Genomic DNA, 20,816 nt, shown 5'->3' with positions numbered 1-20,816 from the left:
CTCACAGGAATGACCTGGGTGAGCTGGTGAAAGTGCATTCTTGTCTCAGAGATTCTGATTAACAGGATGGAGGACAGGCTGCTGTGCCTTTTAGCCAGTATCCCTGGTTGTTTTGATGGGGGTGCATCTCCAACCAGGTTTTGAAAAATGCTGACTTGGGCATTTGGCTCCGAAACTTTCTTCAGCAGAGCACGCCGACAGCTGAGGGGGCATCCTTTCTGACTTATCCAAGCTCAATCTTCCACTTTGCACACCCAAGTATCTCAGTAGATTTACACTCACAACGTGCAGTACCTGTAGAGTTTCTACTCAATATTAAGTATTTGTTATTTTTAATTATAGTTTATCTTTCTCCTACTGAATTGCAAATCTCTCTGGGACTGGGATTATTCACTTTGTTTTCACTTACATCCTTGGTACAGTGCCTTGCAAATAATAAGTGTTTAATAAATGTTTGTAGAAAAGAATACAAAAAGCAGTTAAGTACTGCTCTGAATCAGCAGCTTGCCTAACTCAATTTAACAAAAAAGATGGTTAAGAGAAGAGTATGAAATGGTAACATTGATGTGGATGCATATCAGTTTTTAAAATTTTTAGTTAAGAGGAAAAACTTAAAAACAGTTCCTTGAGGCATACTTTTTAATTGCTAAATCATTTTCATTTTTCCTTCCTCCCTAAATATTTGAAGTAGCTGCTCTTTTCATAGAATCTAATTACTGAGGAACATCAACAGGCTCAGGACATAGAATTTGCTCAACTCTGCAAGCGTGTTTTGGAAAACATGCTCTGAAACCTGCCAAGGAGACTGCTGTCCCTGTTGTCACCTTCCCTAGTTTTTCAGTCAAGGTGCTATTTTTGCCTTCTGAAACTGTACCCCTTCCTTATCTCCACAATTCTGGTAAGGAGGGAAGTGGGCTGGTAGCTTCCTTTCCTTTTCTTAGCCAGGCTGGCTTCCTTCTGAGCTCCATTCTTATTTACATGTGCAGTTAACAGGACAACAAGTAGGCCTGGGAAATGTCTAGTCTCTGGCTTCTTTGGATATCCCTCCCCCGTTCTGTTCTGTTGTTTCCTCATTTCCGAGTCCTTATGTGGGGATAGAAGCTCTCCAGCCAGGAAAATTTGGGGTATTGTTGCCCTCTCCTCACTTAGCACAAAATGGAGAGGGAGGCTTGAGTCTGGGACTGCAAGTCTGCTTGAATCGGCTTTCTGCCCCTCAGTTGGATACTTGGTTTACTAAAGAAACAAGTGACACACTCCTTCCTAAGTATTGTAAATCAAGGGTTGGAGGCATAGCTCAAGTGGTAGAGCACCTGCCAAGCAAGCAGGAAGCACTGTGTTCAAACCCCATTTCTCTGAAACAAAACAAAAAACCCACAGAATTAATGCTTCTAGTATTGTAAACCAGCCCTTTCTCTAAATGCATAAAGAATCACCAAACTCTGTAAAGGGTCAGATACAAAATGTTTTAGACTTTGTGGGCCATAGGTTCTGTGTCACAACTCCAACTCTGCCTTTGTAGTGGAAGTAATCACAGTAAGACATAGGTAAATGACCATGGATATTCCAATTAAACTTTTGAAATGGGCATTGGATTTAAATTTCATGTAATTTTTATGTGCCACAAAATATTACTTTTTTAATCATTTAAAACAGCTCAAAGATCAAATAAAAAAGGTCACAGGCTGGAGTTAGTCTATAATCAGAAATCCCTTTAGCGGACCATTAAGAGAGAGAGAAATAAAGAAGAAATAGAGAATTTTTTCCCCCATAAAGTATGTGAGAGTATTGTCTATAGACCCATGCATATGATAGCATGGAAAGATGTCTACAGGAATCTGGGAACACAGCAGTTTGAGCATTTGTATCCAGAAACAGCTCCTGAACTATGTCTAGTGTCTATTTTAGAACAGAACATAGTGTGCATTCCTTTGTACCTGTGAATCAGATACAAATGGCTGAGTTCCCATCTATTTGTCTGGGGGGAAACTCAATTGCGGATGAGTTTTTCTTTGGGTTTATTTGGTGCCATTGAGGCACAATGAAGGAACTGAAGGAAAAGTGTTGCCTGCTGTCATTACGCCTGTTCTTTCTCCTTGGTGCTGGTGTTGAGGCTGGTCTCCTGACTATGCTGAGAGTTCACACAAATGTTTGGCTCCCAAATGACTTTTCTGGACTCCACCACCTGCTGTGGTGTCTTCTTCATGGACATACTGTGGTACCTGAAGTGATGCACGAACCAGGGGCCAGTCTCCACCATCAGTGAGTTTCCCACCTGCTAAAAAAAGGCCTTCCGGGTCTGAGGCTTCTCAACTCTTGTCTCCATTGTGCCAGATCCTGCTACCTCAGCCTAATGAATTCCAAGTATTTTTCTCCTCCAGATCTCCTATCCCTTCTATATTCAAGGTGATCCCACAGAGACCTGGGACTCTGAGGAGTCCACTGTCTTCTCTGGGGCACCCAAACTGAGTGTCACAGGGTAGGAAAAGGAGTTGCTAATATCAGTTTATTTCTTTCATAATAGAACACTGTTGTTTCCTTGCCCTGCAAGGAAATGCCCTAGTTGCTTCCTGGTTCTTACAATTCCATTGTTCTTTAGATGTTTGTTCTGGTTGGGGGGCAAAAATTAAAACAAGAGAAGACTTGCAGAAACAGTGGATGTCCATACGTTACTTAAGGAAGTCTATTAGAATCCCTAGTTTTTTTAGTGGTATTAATTTTTGCCTTACTCATTTTCTTTAGAGAGGTATTTGAATATAAAAGTATACTTCTGGACAAATGTGGAAGGACCTGATACTAAGGAATATAGACTATATTTCGTAAGCAATGGAGAGAGAGCTTAATGGAGGAAAGCAACACAATTAGATTTTTATTTTGGCAGCAATATGGAAGATGGAGTTGGGGAGAGTAGTCTGGAGGTTGGAGCCTTTTGTGTGGCTACTGCTAAAACTTCCACAATTCTGGCTCACATTCTTTCTGGTCATACCTGACTATGTCTTTCTCTAGGTTCTATCTCCTCAAGAGTAGAACTGTAAGCTTCAGTTTTAATTCCCTCCACCTCTGGCCTTTAGAGTCTCTAATATATTAGTTTTCACATTTTTGACACTTAATAAATATTGACTGAATTAGATTGGTTCCAAAGGGGCTCTTAAAATAAACACACTCCAAAATAGAGAATCTCCGTTTTCATAAGGTTTCACTGTGGTGTACTATTGGAGTGAATCACCTTAGTCAAAACAAGGCTCTTTATTTTGGCAGTAAAATTAATGAGAGTCTTGGGTAAACCCTTGCTCCTCTCCCCCTTGTATTAACACCAGAAACTAATCCTTTACTCTGTTTTATAATGTATATCCATGACAATAGAATATTAAAACCACATTCTCAAGTTGTAAATATTATAAATCACATTTTTACATGGAATTGCATAGCCACTGTCTTTTGCAACAATTTGGCACAGAATTATAAGTAGCACATATTAAATTTCATATGCCCTTTAATTTTTTTATCTTTTCATTTGCATGCATATATTTTATAATCATTCATTCCAGTAATAAAACCCACAGGATTTTTAAATTGAACTGAAGTCCCAGATGCTTTAAAAGAATTTATGTTGCATAATTGTACTGGTTTTCCTGAAAACAAACAATAATGTATGCCTTAAATATTCTGCCCAGGAGAGGAGACAGACTCTTTCATAAAATTCTCTGGTGTCTATTATTGACTGATTTATTGTGAGGGGAAGATTCAGGAGACTAAAGAGAGTATAAAAATGATGGAACAAAGGATGTAGGCAGTGGCTACTTTCTGAAGGTTTCACCTTCAAGAACAACATGAGTATTTCAAGTAAAAATATTTGTGAAGTAGGTTCATGGTGTCTTTCTCAGGCAGGGGGTGGGGATTAGTGTATTGACACTGACGATGTGTTATGGGAGGCAAAGGAGAAAAAATGTTTTCTCAGTAGGAACAATTTGAGTGGGGCCAAAATAGAACTATTTTGTACTTAGAAGAAAGTCTCAGGACTTGAGTTTGTTATCCATTACTGCATAATAAATTATATCCAAATTTAGCAGCTTAAGAAAACAAGTGTTTTCCTTCCTGTGGGTCAGAAATCTGGAAGCAGTTTAGGTAGATGATTCTGGTTTAAGGTCTCTCATGAGTGTGCTCAGCTGTTTGCCAGGGCTGCAGTCTCATTTGAATGCTCAACTGGGGAATGATCCTTTTCTAAGTTCTCTCACCTGGTTGTTGGCAGGATTTTGTTCTTTGCTGGCTGTTGGCTATATACTTTAGTTCCTTACAATGTGTAGGTGGCCTAAGCATCCTCATGACACAGCAGCCAGCTTCCCCTAGAGTGAGTGATTCAAGACAGAGACAGAGAGAAATAAATAGTATAGAGAACAGAAGGTGCATGATTTTAGTAGCCTACTCTCAGAAGTGGTGTGCTATCACTTTTGTCATATGCTGTTGTTTTTTCAGACCAACCTAGGTGCAGTGAGGGAGAATGTAGCATATGATTGTGAGGATCTTTAGGAGTCATCTTGGAGGCAGCTTATCCCAGGGCTGGACTGTATATGGACAGTGGCGGCTCAGGACTACAACCCAGAGATAGATTATGATTCATGTCATTGTTTGCCAAAGGTCAGAGAAGGAAGAGGAGGGGGTTGAGGCAATGAGAGGGCTCTCAGCTGCCCTGCTTTCTCATCCTTAACCAATGCCACATCTTTTACATTCGGAACTGCTTGTAGAGAACTCCAGAATAATTACTGGAGAGAACACTTGCATAGGATCAAGAGCTGTGAGATCTGGGTTTAAGTGTGGTTTGACCACTAAAATTTGGAGTCAGAAGGATATATTATTAAATGAGTATAGTATAGATTCTGGGATTTTAATAAGTTTCACTCAACGCCAGACCTCAGCTCTTACTGGATGTGTGATCTTTGATAGATTATAGGCAAACCTTATGAGGCTCAGTTTCTTTATATAGAAAATAAGGATGCTATTTTACTTTTTAGGGTGGTTGAAAAGATAAAATAGAACTTTCTTTCCCTGTGGAATACTAAATGATAGCTTTCTGGGTTGTTATGTCAATGGAAGTGACAATGATGGGGCTTTTCCTCAGAGGTGTCACTGACATGTTTTTCTTGGGACCCAGGCACTGGCAAGGCTGAGCTGCACCTTACCTACGAAGTTATGCGATCTGAACAGGGAACCAGGCTGACCAGACACATGTTCAAACCTTAATTATGGAGAAGATGAGGATGGGTGGATGCAGGGTAAAGAGAGGGACTGAAAGCTGGGCTTCACCTTTCACCTAGAAAACATTTTTTCATAGTGCTTAGAGGAAACAATAGAAGGAAGATGATTGACAGTTTGTATATTTTTGGTATTGCAAAAATAAGAAGAGAAAATGTTTAGTTAAAAAAAACTTAGGCAAAAAAAGTGGTAAATATTGTTTCTGACAATGCATGAACTTTGGTTCATGTTTTCAGTTCTCAATAATGTTCTTTAAGATAAGGAGCAGATACCCACTAGTTCAAGTACAAAAAGGGAGGTGGCAAAGGATGGGGTTAAGTAAGGAAACTCATAGAATGCAATTGGAGCTGGCAATTGGAAATCAAAAATGAAGCTACTTTCACTGTCACAGAGGAGTCTGTTTCTCTAAATCCTTTCTGATTCCTTCCTTCCCTCCCTCCCCCCCTTCCTTCCTTCTCTGTTTCTCCCTCTCTGTCTTTTTTTGGATGGTACTAGATGATTGAACTCAGGGCCTCACCCTTGCTAGGCAGGTGCTCTACCACTTGAACCACTCTGCCAGGCCCAATTTTTTTTGATCAACTTTTCCTGCTTATTCATCTTTCATGTTGCTACACATGACACCATTAGCCCAAGTTTATATTGAGAAAATGTATGGTTCATAAATATTAAATAATCTACCCCAAATTACTGATTAATTTTTATTAGCTAATTATAGAATTGGGTAAAAAAATCAGTAATCTTTCTACTTATGCCTTTTAAATTGGACAGATTTCAGGAGGTTAAATCCAGTTACTAAACATGTTGAAGCAATACTTTTCCAACAGGGGTTATGACCAAATTGGCAAAAAAGAAAGAAATAAAAGGAAAACTATTACTATTCAAATTTAAAAAGTTGCATTTGCTTGTACATTTTACTAAAATGTAAAAATCTGAATCATTTGGCTAAGTAAAAACTTTGATTTAAATTTTCTATGACTTTTTTTCCTCCTTGGTGAACACACTTTATACAAATGCATAAATATGGAAGATTTTTTTTTAAGGAAGATTGCTTATATAGTTATGCTATTGTTCAGAGTAATTTTCCCCTCATTTTTTAAGGCATTGTATCATTTGTGTGAGTATCTGGAAATTTCCCAGTTCTTAAGATTTCTGATCATGACAACATTTCATTCAGGTGCTGCTCCTCTACAGATGAAAAACTTTGATTTAAACCTTTATCTTCCTTTGATAGAGAGAAAAAGTGCAGGCAGAGATGTCCCAATTCTCTCAGTTTCCATTAACTTTAAGCAGAAGCTTTGCCAGTGGAAAAGAAGAGATTCTGATGGCCAGGAGACCAAGGAGATTCAGTGCTTCCCACCATCGTGGAGGATGTCATCCACTGAATATCCAGATAACCTGATTTCCAGATCCATGTGTACTATATGCACCACTCTGTGCACTCTGTGAGGTCTGTGATTTGCTGGGGACCCTTCCCCATGTTACAGGGCAAGCGATCTGCATGTCAGTGGAATTGCAAAGTCAGTGAACTTCATTCCTATACGTTCCATTCCCATTGCCTGTTAATGTCCATGTTGTTAATGTGTTTCTGGGTCATTTCCCCCTCTTAAATGTATTTACAGGATTGAAGAATTTACATGAAATTGTTTGGCTTCAAGTTATGAGAAATTTAGCAAATTCAGAAAATAACAAAAAAAAATAAAATTTTCAGTAAACCCATTTCCCAAAGAAAACTATAGTTCATATTTTGGTGTATGGCTTCTTCCACTCTCAAAATAAAAAAAGACAATGCTCTTTAGAATAGCAGTGACTACACAAGCATCCGTGTTCTACAAGAGAGGTATAATCTCAGGAATAATTCTGAATCTGTACAGCAGAAATCCCATATTTGGAAAGGCAAATTTAAGATATGCATAGGTCAATAGTACACAAATATCTTAGATATTTATTAAATATATTAGATATTAGCAAGAAGTAAAAATTAACACTCCATACAAAGGACAAAGAAAAGAAACAATGATTCATTCAAACTGCAGTATTGTATGTAGATAGATAAAATATTCTACAAATACCTGTTTATTGTCGTGCCCATTGGGCTGTAACTGTATTAGTGCTTTTTGGTTTTACATATTGAAATACTGTGTTTTTCATTGTGATCAGGAACTGAAGGAGAAAAAAGGAGAGAGATTTAGTGAGCTATGACACAATTAAGAATTTACATTGTAATGTCTCCTTGGTTTGTTGTGTTTTGTCAAAGATGTGTCTGGTGTCTATTGTTTTTATTATTTCTAGCTATCCTAATTATTTCTCTCATTTGATTTTAATTCAGCTTTCCAAGAGGAGCTGGCTTGCCAGGTGGTTATTATTTTTTTCAAATTTTCAGCTTTTATTAAAAAAGATGTCCAAGGAAAGTCATTATTTCAGCATTAACTTGTAACATATTTATGACCCCACTGAAGAGGGGAGTCACGTGTTTCTAATGCTGGTTTCTGTCATTTACTCTGCCACCCATGATCAAGAAGATAAGAAATAGGCATGGCCTTTCAGAACGTGTGCGGGTTTCTTCTTAAAAGAAAAAAACAAAACCAAAAGCTGTTCTTCCCTGGAAATAAAACAATACAAACAAATGTTGCATATGAATACTTTTTTTAAAAGTAATCTAAACTTTTAATTTTCATGAGCTAGGTTTTATTTGGGTTATTTTTTAATAACTGAAATATTAAAGTTGGTGAAAAAGAGAATAAGATTGGATCTAGAAGCAAAAGTGACTATGAGGCAAAGTTCAACTCCAAGGGATCTGACGGGTCATTTCTTTATCTTTGGGAAGTAAGTAAATAACTATTTTCTCACTATTAAGTAACAGGGGTAGTTAAAATCTGTTCTGCAGTTTCCTTTGGGAGATGTATATCCTTGCATTCATAGGTGCCTTTGCATCTTGACTCCATTAGATCTTCCTAATTGTGCCTTATTGCAGAAGGAACCTGGGTGACCTTGGTCCTGTTTGGAGTCATCATCCTTTGCCATGTGTCCTTATCTGCCCCTTCATTAACTTGCTTGGCCACTTTGTCTTCTGTGGGTCACCTCCACATAGGATTTTCAAAGTTGATTTGAAACAAAATGGGGGGTTGGTAGCACTGAGGAGACATAAGTGTTACTATCTTGAAAGTCAGACTCATGGGTTCTCTGAGAAGCTCTTTGTGTACTAGAACACTTCACAGTATTGTCAACTGCTCAAGGTTCTCCAGAGAGGGCAGGCTCTGGAGATGGCATCCAGTACCCTTCTTAGATACATCTACCAATTTATGATGAGCACACAAAGTAACCTTAATGCTCTCTGCCTGCCTTTCTTAATGAACATGCATTAAAACTGCTTAGCAACAGGAAATCATGTCAGTCCACTGAGCCCTGGTGTCCTTCTCTGCAAAATGGAGCCTGTAATCTATGGGAAGTATGTGAGGGTTTGGCAGTTACATGTGAAAGTTTGAATGAAGCAGGTTTGCTAAAAGTAAGTTCCGGTTCCTTCCTCTGCCAGTAGGTATTTCAACCCCAAATTGTTTCTGTAGAGTAGGTCAGTGGAAAGTGTGCAGAGTCCTGATGTACGACAGTGTTGATACATGAGGCTGTATTGGTCCCTGCTAGACTCATCATTGGAAATGGAAGTCATATTTAAAACTAACTTGCACAAGTTTTCTAGGAATGCTTGGGCTATGATAGCCATTTTATCCTTTAAAAAAAAGAAACCTAAGGCTAGAATTATGGACATGACCTTTGAAGACAGGAGGATAGTTACTGGAAGAAATAGCACAGTGCATAAAAGTTGTCCTGGACCCAGAGTTGTAAAATATATTTTAGAATTTGTCTAGCTTTTAAATATATAGGCCCCTTCGCAAACAGTGCTTCCTTTGTGCCTTCTCTTTACACACGAATCTACCCACATATCCCAGAATCGGGCTCAGCACAGCCACATGCTTCCGTGTACTTTCCTGCTTCCCACCAGGGACAGCCTGCCATGGGCTGCTCACTCAGGAACAGTGGCCCTCATCTGTCACTTTTGCTCCACTGTGATAGAAGGGCCCCATCTTAACACATGGAGTTTCTCCTTAACACAGGACTAAGGATCCCACCTGTCGCCTCTCACAGAGTGTGCAGCTGGTAGTTGGGAGGAAGGTCATTGGAGGGTGGTCCCCTGTTCGTCTTCATTCCTAGGAAGACTTGACTTTCTTTACATGGAAGCACCTCAAACCCCATCTGCCAGGCATCCCTGCTCTGGTCACTTGAGAGTGAAGGTTTCATGATTAGAATCACCAGGTTTCTGGGACTGCCATCCAGGAATATTTCAGAGGATATTTCTGTAGTATAGTCTAGATAGAAATAGTTTCCTAATCTTGAATTTACATAAAAGATAATTCTGTACTCCATTGGGATGTTCTAATAATTTTTGAAAACTGTGCACTTAAAGCTATTTTCAGACATTTGCACACAATAAACGATGTGGTGGCCTTTAGTTAAAGCTGTTTTAGGCATAGGTATGTGCTAATATCATGGACTTTGTGAAAAAAGTAAAGTGTAATTATTTGAAAATAACCTGGTGCAGCTTCTTACTTCTATCTTCTCACCCTGTTGTGCCAGATTAGCTCCTCTCATTCTCTGGTCCCTTCCTCAGGGACGGCTTCCCTCACCTGCTGGACTTGGTGACTACCCTTTGTGGCAGCTAATTATGATTAAAGACTTATTTGTGTCAAAGAAGCAACAAAGAGGTTCCAGGATCATATGGCTCCCAACAGCATTTTGGTTTTGTCTCTTACTTGTTTTGTGACATTGTACAATTTATTTTACTTTTCTGTCTTACTTTCACATATGTAAAATGATGTCATAATAGTATATATCTGTAAAGGTGTTATCAGAACTAAATGAAAAAATATACTTTTAAAGATTTACATAGAGCCTGGCACATAGAATTCAATAAATACAAGCTACAGAATGTCCTTCTCCTACCAAACGGAGCTGTAAGCTCCAGGAGAGAAGGCTTTGTGATTGTCCTGACAGGCCTACAAGTCTAAGAGCGCTCTAATTGTTTATCTATCAACCAAATGCCCACTAAAAGCAACACCTTTTCTTGTATATCCTTGGCTCTCTGAACTTCCAGCGGTCATAGAATCAAATTTGCTGAGTGAATCTCAATAAGAAGCCATCTAAAGATGGGATCATAATTTAGTTCTAGTATTAACTTTACTCTTTCATCAATTTTTTTATGAGTGCACCTTTAATGTCTTTAAAGATAACACCTGTCATGTCAGCATATCTTTCTTGCCCTCTCTGTTGATGTGTTATATAAAAAGAATATATATCAAATATATATTTTGATATATATCAAAATTCACAGCTTGCACCACCATACCATATGTCCAAAATTTTTTTTTACATAGACTTTACAAATGAATCAGTACTGGCAGATCAGTATAAAACCAAAGCCCATAGTTTAAATTAGGATTCACTTTGGTGTTTATTTTATGGATTTTACAAATGTATAATGACATGTATTTAACATTATATGCAGTAATTTCACTGCCCTAATCATTGTCTGTGTTTCACCATGTGTTTTAAACATGCTTTGCGATATGAATTCACTGATTCTCATATCTAGGGAACCAGATACGATTTCCCCATCTGACAAGTGAGACACTTAGATCCTATATAAGATCAGACAGGAGAAACTGATCCTAGAAACCTATGTTAAAAACAGTGTCTCTCTCTTCTGCCCAAGGTACCATTACCACTTTCCTCCGTACTTTCAGTGGTATCATAATTTCTTGGCCTGTAGGTTCAAATTCTGGAGTTGTCTGTTCTACTCATGTCATTATGGCCAACAGTTCTTTCTCTAATCTTGAATTTTGCTGTTCCTTTTTGTTTCCAGAGCCATCTCTAAATTTCAGTCTGTATCAATTCACGCCAGGATCATTGAGAACCCAGTGTTTTCCTGGCTAAGTGTTCTCTCATATCTCTCCTTCCTCATACTTCTGTTCAGAGCATCTTCAAAGGCAATGTGTTAGCTGGTTACTTCATTATATGTAATGATTCTGCATTACAGATGTGTAAACCAAGATCCTCAGTCTGGCCCAAATCTCAGACAAGTAGAGAAAGAATGATAGGACTTTACATTTCTAAAAATGCATTCACCATAAGGCATGGATTTCCTTGTTTAAGAATGTGGATACATGATGACCTGAATTTTCACTGGCATTCTTTTTTCTACTATCTAATAACTGATACATTTTTTTGCCATCTTCTGCTTATATTTCTTTGTTCCATTTGCCAATTGTATCTTCCATACTTTTAGAAATGGACTTTGCCTTTACCTATTATTTTCTTTAGTTACTTTTCTTGGTCTTCTCAAATTTTTAATTTTTTTTTTAATAGAATTGTATTTGCCTAAACAAAGTTGCTTTTCTTTTTCCACTTCTTGACTCATTACTCTTAGGAAGTAGTCAAAGCTCATCCTGGCCAGAGCTCTTGAGTCCAATATACCATCTGCCTCCTCCTCCTGTTTTAGCCATTTCAAATTTTTTATAGGCTTATAACCTCAACATGCTAGAATTGAATGAGGCCTTAGGGAACAAGGTCAGTTCCATCATTTTACAGGTGAGAAAATTGAACCTCAGAAAGGGAAATAATTTCCCCCAACGTCCCAGAGCCGGTTAGTGGAAGGGCTGGACCAGACCTCTGGGCTCTTAATTGAGCCCTTCTGCCAATATGCCATACTCTCATCACTTTGCATTTGACATCATTCAACTTTTTAAAATTTCTTCAACACATTATAAATCCTCTTTCACTACAGAACATTAACATTTTCTTGAAGAAATGTTGAACTAGCCAGACTTTCTTTCCCTTACTTAGGGAATCTATTTAGGTAGCTCTTTGGGTCTGAATTGTGTCTGTAGTCTCAAATTGTTTGGTGAGGTTAGGTTAAAAAATAGGCAAAGTAAATTGTGCAGTGTTCTGCTAGATAGTTAGTAATGATATCCTAAACTCCCAGATTAGACAGGGATCACTGAGACCTAAAATTTTTCTTTTCTGATATGAATTTTAGATAGTCTTTTCCTGAGCCATTCTCTCAAGGATTACTTGAGTTATGTAGAAAGGTCAATGCAACTGACTTTATTTTATTTTTTTTCCCATGGTAAAAATGCTCTCATTTATTTGATTAAGCAAAAATAAAATAAGCCAATGCAACTGATTTTAAATAGAAGATGGATTAAAAATTAAAAGCATCATTTTGTCTTTTAGTAGGCTAATTCACAAATGAAGTACCTTGCACATGGAATTAACTGAAAGAAATGAGTAAGAACTTTTTAAACCTTTGTATCAAAGAATGCTATGGTAAAATGTTAGGTTACTTTTTAGGGAAGTGATATTTCAACCATGCACAAGGCTGTCCTTCCTCTTCCAAGCCTGTATGTTGGTGGATTCAGAAGGGACAGGTCATCTTCATTCATAATCATGTATTACCTATATTGATCAACCAAAGTAATTAATAATGTCATTTTAAAATACTAATAACATTGAAGAGCATAAAATAAAAGAGAATTTGTGTTCAAAGCACAAGATATGGTAAAAGTCATAGAATGCTAAATTTATATAGCTAAAAGCCATCTAAATGTCACAGCAGACACTAATCTTTTGTTCATGTGGAATGTGATATCATCTTTGAAGTCCTGTGTTATTAGAGGCACTTGCCAATATTGGGGTGTATTCTTAAAGGCTAATTAAAAACTTTTGGCCCTTAGAGTGCAACACTACAGCTTTGCTACAGCAAAATGAGTCTGATGTACCATGCCAGATGCCAAGGGGCAAAATTCCAAGCTCTCTTATAATCCAATTGACACATACAATATTTACTACAGAGCAGTGAGAGTTCATTATTTCATCAATAGGCTGAATGGTTAGATGATGTTTTTTTCAGTTGAACAATTGGGTTACAATAATGGAATTCTTTGAGGTGTGGAGCAACCAAGTTTCTTTTCTTTTCATTCCTCAGGTCAGCACAGTAAGCAAGGCACCAGAATTACATGAGGTACAGGAGGGGAAGGGTATGTCCTTTAAATGGCTTCCAGTAGTGGGTTAGCTAGTTACTTTACACCATAAAACACACATGAAACAAGTTGCCTTTCTCAGAGTTCCTGTGCTCAGGTGGTCAGAATTTTCAAATATGGCAAAACAAAATTAAGGAAGTTATAAGAAGGTGGCTCCTTTCTTCAGGGCAATTTTAACAGTTTCTCCATATTACCTAAATAATTTAGCCTTAATACACTGCAGATGTTGCCTCTTGCAAGCATAATGGAAGTTGATAATGTGTATAAAGTCAGTGATTGTTGGCTCCCTTCAGGGTCTCCCAGTAAGTAGAGGTGATATTAAAAATATCAAACAACTAGTAAGATACAGGTTCCAACCAGTGGAATCAGATCATGGCTTGAATGCCTTACCTGTAGGCTGAATATAAGCCCTTTCAGAAAATGACTAAAGTACATTATATACAGGCATGAACATGCCATAATAAAATCCAATATGTCATACAATAAAAATAAAAAAAATAAAAAAAGAGGAAAAGAAAGACGTGTCTTTTTGTGAGATATCTTGGGATTTGATGGGGACTATTCATATTAGTGATTTGGAGTTTTCATCTCTAGGTCCAACAACTGTGTGAGAATGCTCAGGTCACTTAGAATCTGTGAATTGCTTTGTAATTGCATATTCTTTTCTGCATATTTTGCATTATGGGTTTAAAAAAGCATGGAAACATGCCAGGCATGGTGGCCGCATACATACAAGCGCTCAGAAGGCTGAGGCAGAAGGATAGTGAGTTCTAGATCAGTGTGGGCTAGATGGTGAGACCCTGTTTCAAAAGAAAATAAGCAATGAAAACATAGCTCCGTGGTAGAACACCTGCCTAGTATGCATAAGGCCCTGGGTGTCCTGGAAAGGATAGCATGTTAGCAAGAATTCTGAATTTAATGGTTAAAAAAGATCTACATTCATATTCTAACTCTGCTACTTGTTATGACTGTGGATAATACATATGGTCCCCCACTTCACTATAGCATGAAGGTATTGGACTAAAATTCTCTTCTGCTCTCTGGTTCCTTTAGACTTAGCACTCATGCCTGCTCATTAATAAAACCTTCTGGTGTTCTGAATTATGAAAGTGTATAGGCTCTTTCCTGTGGGAATTGGTGATTGTTATGCAGTGTCATCCCAGAGATGTGACTTTTTATTTTTTGGTGGTTGAGTACTATTAACTAAAACATTTTTGTCAGATATTTAATATTCTCTTTTATCTTATGTTGTTCAATGTCATGTCACATGAAATTGGTAGCTTTGTAAATGGGGAACACCACATGTGTGGCCTTGGAAGGAGAGATGCCACATGGGCAGAGAGAGTTCTGAAGCAGCTATACTGGAGTTATTCATCTCTCTGTACTGCCAGTTGTATCCTGCAGATTGTGAAAGAAGAAGTAGACTAATTAATGTCACTCTTCTTGTGTCTCTGAAAAATCATTTAGCACAAGGGAGTTGGCCTGGATTTATCTATCACTGTAAGTAGTGGTAAACAGAGACTTCTATTGATATCTTTAGCCTGGCTGCTCTGATGGCCACCAATAACCACCAGCCCTACCTCTTCCTCCCACTACATTTACTAAAGGTAAAAAATGTCCATTGCCTAACAGTTGTGGTGAGGAAGGAACATTGTCCCTGCCTTCCTCACATGTGGGTAGGTGGACAGGGGCTTGTTTGCCAAGTCCAAATCTTTGTGTGGGGTAAATTACTCCTTATACTGATAATAAAATAAGCATCTGACATTTCCTGCAAATGCTCTATTTCTTAATACAGAATTAACCTGCCAAAAACACTGTGTTTATAATCTAAATATTTGGATCATAAGCCAAAAGGATGGGGGTGTCTGCCTTCCTCCATATTTTGCACAGTGATGTGTCCAATAAATGTTAATTATGATAATAATAAATAATCAAAAAGGAACACGTTGAGAGGAAATGTGTGAGGATCCAGGAATGGCAGATCGCATTAGCTGTGAGAATTATTTGGAGGAAAAAAAAGAAGAGATGCCTCAGGGCTGCCCATCCCTCTGCAGACATTTTCCTGGTTTTGGAAGCCAGAGGCCAGGCTTCATTCCAAGATGGGTGAAAGTATAAAGTCTGGTGTAGAGGGCTGGCAGAGTAGCTCAAATGGTAGAGTGCCTGCCTAGCAAGGATGAGTCCACAAGTTCAAATCCCAGTACCTCCAAAAACAAACAAATGAGAACCTAAAATCTGGTATAGGATGTAGGCTGGAAGCCACTTAAGAGTCCCTCCCTTCCTTTCTCCTTTCCTTCCTTCTCTTTCTTTCCCTTTTCTTTTTCCTTCCTGTCACTTCCCTTTCCTTCTTTTTTTCATTATTGAGGATTGAACCCAGTTCTTGCACATGGTAGACAAGCACTCCACCAATGGGTTATGCCTCAGACCTTTTTTACTTCTTTATTTTAAGACAGGGTATTTCTATGTAGCCCAGGCTGACCTTGAACTTGGGATCCTCCTGCTTCAGCCTCCCAAGTAGCTGGGATTCCAGGCATGCACCATGGCATCCAGCTGGTTTGAAGCTTTCTAAAGTTCTCATGGGGATTACATTTGGTCTACAAGCAGGTTCAAATCACAGGCCACTGGCTCTTGGGTCAGGCCAGCTTGGGTTCTAACAGTTCTTTGTGACCTCTCCAAGCTATTTTCCTCACTTATAAGACAGGGCTAATAGAGACGTCTGGGTCAAAGGGCCTTTATGAGTGCTGGAGGAGACTGTGAATAGAAAGCACTTGGCGCAGACCTGGCATGGTGGCCCATGTCTATAATCCTAGCTACTTGGGAGGTGGAGATCGGGAGGATTGCAGTTCAAGGCCAGAGTAAAATCAGTTAGTGAGACTCCCATCTCAAATAAAAGCTGGGTGTGGTGGACACACCTGTCATCTCAGCTTTGTGGGAAGTGTAAATAGGAGGATCATGGTCCACACTAGGCTGGGCATCAATGCAAGACTCAACTGGAAAAATAACTAAAGCAAAAAGGACTGGGGGCATGGCTCAAGTTGTAGAATGTCTGTCTAGAAGCACAAGGCCCTGAATTCAAACCCCAGTACTAGAGAGAGAGAGAGAGAGAGAGAGAGAGAGAGAGAGAAAGAGAGAGAGAGAGAGCACTTGTCACCATACTCACTCACACATTGGATGACCTCGAAGAATGTAACCAGAATAGTGCCGATCACTGAAATCTCCTGTTCTAATTGACAGGGGCTGGACCCTGTCTGCTGCTCAGGAATCAGTGCCCTAGGCATGCCTTCTGTCACACCTTCACTCCTGCAGAGGGATGCCTGCTTTTCCTCGGCCATATGTTCCTTTGCTGACACAGCCTTTGGCTTCTAATATTCTGACCCATTGTCTCCACGACAATGTGAAATAACTGAGCGATTCCAGTATTTGATAATAGTAATGAACAACCCAGGTCAGTGGTGTAGTACTGTGTCACAAAAATCGAATCACATCTAAAGCAAATGCTTGGATCCATCGATGAGTTATTTTATGAAGTCCATTCATGCAACCATGAGAAAAAAAAATCGCCTTAACCAATGTGTTGCTATTATGCACTCAAAATTTAGATGATACATTTTCAAATTGAGGGTTTGATTTTTTAAATAAAAATATAATTCATATTGCTTGTAGTCAAAGAGTAAAAGTGAAAGAAAAAAAATCAAGTCCCAGGCTGAAGAATTTGGGGGTAAAAGAGGACATGTGTGCACTCTAACCATGTTTGATACAGCAATGTGTGGGAGTGCTGCTGTTTTAATTGTAAAATTGGTGAGTGTTGTATGTATAAAATCCTCCAAATTAGGGGCAATGTTGAGGCGACGGACTGAAGTAAGGCATGAGAATACGCCCTACAGACATATTTTCTGTACGCCCTAGAGTGTGCATATTCGTCAGTAGTGGGGCATCTTGGCTGTTTTCCATAACTTGGCTGTTGTGAATAGTGCTGCAATAAACATGGATGGGTGTGCAGGTGCCTCTGGAGTAACCTGAGTTGCAATCCTTTGGGTATATCCCCAGGAGTGGGATTGCTGGATCATATGGCAGATCTGTGTTTAGATTTTGAAGAAGCCTCCATATTGTTTTCCAGAGTGGTTGCACTAGCTTGTATTCCCACCAGCATTGTATGAGGGTTCCTTTTCCTGCACATCTTCTCCAACACCTATTGGTGGTGTTGGTGGTGGTGTTTTTGATGATAGCTATTCTAACAGGGTTGAGGTGGAATCTTAGTGTGGTTTTGATTTGCATTTCCTTTATGCCCAGAGATGGTGAGCATTTTCTCATGTGTTTTTGGGCCATTTGGATTTCTTCTTTTGAAAAAGTTCTGTTTAGTTCAGTTGTCCATTTCTTTATTGGTTCATTGATTTTGGGAGAGTTTAGTTTTTTGAGCTCCCTGTATATTCTGGTTATCTGTCCTTTGTTTGATGTATAGCCAGGGAATATTTTCTCTCACTCTGTGGGTGGTCTCTTCAGTTTAGAGACCATTTCTTTTGTTGTGCAGAAGCTTTTTAATTTTATGAAGTCCCATTTGTCCATCCTTTCTTTTAGTTTCTGAGCTGCTGGAGTTCTATTGGGAAGTCCTTGCCTATACCTATTAGTTCCAGAGTATTCCCTGCTCTTTCATGTACTCATTTCAGAGTTTGGGTCTGATATTAAGGTCCTTGATCCATTTTGAGTTGATACTAGTACAGGGTGATAAACATGGATCTAGTGTCAGTTTTCTGCCGGCAGTAGAAAACTGTGTCTTAACTTTGTTTTCATACGTGGTAGTAAAGTTAAGGTTTCCTCATAGTGTTTGATACAGTACTTCTCTGGAGGTTGAGGTAGAAAGTTCAAGAATGATGAGAGTAGGAGTAATTGAAAGGACAGCTTTCTCTCTCTCTCTCTCTTTCTCTCTCTCTCTCTCTCTCTATGTATATGTATATAAAATTTGGAAACCTGTCAGAGCAGCCAAAGTAGTTTGAATGTGGCCCACTGTAGCACAGTGGAATTTGGTAGATTAAACCAAGCTGAGTTCATTCAGTCATGTAAAGAGCAAATACTTTAATGGCAGTCTGGTAAACTGAGGAGACCAGAAGAAGGAAAGAAGCCTGGACCTCCATAGGAGCCTGAGGGGCTGTTGGCAACATTAGGTTGTGACTGCTTGGAGGAGCAACAGGTGAGAACCTTTGAATAATTCTTGCTCTGATTTCATGTTTTCCAAGCACTTTCTGGTAAGAAGTTACCTACTTCTGTTGTCCAATAGGGAGAGTCTGCACTGACTGGTGCCTGGGGTGTTGAATCATCTTAACGGCTGTGGATCTCAGTGTAAATTAATTAACTGGCTGCTGAAGGGAGAACCAAGTGACTTATTCTCTGACAAGGAGAAGTGTAGTGAAAAGCACACACGAGGAAGCTGAAGTCCCAGACCTGCACTATCACTGGCTCTGTGTCTAACACACTTCTAAGGGTCCATTGAAGAGGGATGGATGCTTAGATGCATTTTGCATCTGGCTTCTTGGTGTGCACTTATGTGAGTGTGTGAGCTGATGCATGTGTGTCTGCTCCTGAGACTGTCCACCTCCTCCTCCCCAGAGCATCCCCCACCCCCTCAGGTCTTCACAATCTGACCCAGTTCCCATGGATGGAGCACTGTGTACAAAAGTTGGTTGCTGAGCTGAGTCAAATGGGAGTTGTAGAGTCCACAGCATGCCTCAAGCACCAATTGCTGTGTCCATTCTACACTGCAAATGAATTCCCAGCAGGCCTCTCATCTTCCTGGGCCCCTAATTGTAAGTCTTTATTTATTTTTATTTATTTATTTAATTATTTTGCAGCACTGGGGTTTGAACTCAGGGCCTTTTGCTTGCTAGGCAGGAATTCTTACCACTGCCACGTTAGCCACTCCACCAGCCCTGGGCAACTAATTATGTATCCTAGTTAAATTCTTTTATATGTAGCCAGATGTTGATGGCTCACGCCTGTGATCCTAGCTACTCAGGAGGCAGAGATCAGGAGGATCGTGGTTCAAAGCCAGCCCAGGCAAATAGTTTGCAAGACTCTATCTCAAAAATACCTAACCAAAAAAAAAAGGGCTGGTGGAGTGGCCCTGAGTTCAAACCTCAGCACCGCAAAAAAAAAAAAATTCTTTTACATGTTTATTTGCTAATGAGGAGAAATCTGAATTTCTCTTCTTTTTTTGTGGTATTGGGGTTTTGAACTCAGGTCCTTGCACTTGCTAGGAAAGCACTCTATCACTTGACACACAACTCTAACACTCCTCCTATATTTCTTTAGTTGGTTTTTAGAAGGAATCTCGTTTTTTGCCCAGGCCAGTCTTGGACTATGACCCTTCTACTTACTTCTCTTGCATAGCTGGATTAAAATTTACACCACCATTCCCAGCTCATTCTTTGAGATAGAGTCTTGTTAACAATCGCCTCCTCTCAATCCGCTCCAACCCCCTCTCCACACCTGGTCTCAAACCACAAATCTTCCTATCTCTGCCTCCCGAGTAGCTGGGTTACTGTATTTTCTTATTGGAAAAGAATATGAACCAACCTGATGAAAATCAAAGCATTTATAACTACTGCCATTTTGGTTCCCAGTTCTACAAAGTTCAAAGAGTCATTGAACCATTGCCATAGGCTTTCAAGTCAAAAACAATCTTGAAATTTTTCTAGTTCAAATGAGAACAACAACTACATTTTATATTAAGCCCAGTTTGCATACACATCAACACAGACAAAGGCATGCACACAGAAACAAAACTAAAATCAAAGTGTAATGAAAAGTACCTTGCTTAGTGAATGAGTTTGTACTGATATGTTCTATTTCACAAAAAGTAACACAGTTTGCTAACCTATTAAATGATTTTGCAATCAATTGGTGTGTGTGTGTGTGTGTGTGTGTGTGTCTTGTGTATATGTCTTGCTGAGGTCAACCTTCATTTTCTGCTTGAGTTAACATTTCTTATTACCTCTCTTCTCTCAATTGTAGGAGCAGGGACCTCCTGGGAGTTTTCCAACTTCTCTGTGGCTGAACTGGGTGCTTTGATGACTATGCAGCAGGGACATAAAGCAACTTAGGAAGGCTGGCATGGAGGAGGAAGAAGTAAGTGTCCGAGGGCAGAAGTACATCTGGTGGGCAGCAGTGCAACCTCAGGCAGGGCTAGGAAAATGTCCTGAGCATACATTAGTGAAGGTCAATGCTGTCCTTGTCTTTAAGCCCCAATTTCTTTATCTTGGGCACACTGGAAAACCAACTCTGCTCACTAAAGGTCATAGCCAAAACCACGCCCACACTCCTGGCATCACATTCTGTCTGATGTGATGAGACTGTAATAATAACAGAAGTAACACTGGTAAGAAGAATGACAAAGATGCCAGCATGTTATGTACATTATCTTATTTAATTTTTGCATACGTCCTATAAAGTAGGCAATATTTTATAAATGAAAAAGTGGAGATGTTCAAAGAT

General features: G+C 39.2%; 1 long non-coding RNA gene across 3 annotated transcripts in view; it reads left to right on the top strand.

Annotated features, from left to right (window-relative positions):
- LOC141423287 (uncharacterized) overlaps positions 1 to 20,816 on the top strand; it is a 203,629-nt gene that overhangs the window by 177,028 nt on the left and 5,785 nt on the right. For 2 of the 3 annotated variants that reach the window (XR_012448018.1, XR_012448020.1), the window contains exon 3: positions 20,337 to 20,450. This is a non-coding gene — a long non-coding RNA (uncharacterized lncRNA). Of the gene's footprint in view, positions 1 to 18,992; positions 19,130 to 20,336; positions 20,451 to 20,816 lie in introns of those variants that run through there. The other variant, XR_012448019.1, reaches the window with a different exon arrangement.

Source organism: Castor canadensis, chromosome 5 (assembly GCF_047511655.1).
Source record: "Castor canadensis chromosome 5, mCasCan1.hap1v2, whole genome shotgun sequence".
NCBI classification, from domain to species: domain Eukaryota; kingdom Metazoa; phylum Chordata; class Mammalia; order Rodentia; family Castoridae; genus Castor; species Castor canadensis.
This window is presented reverse-complemented; position numbering and strand designations above follow the sequence as displayed.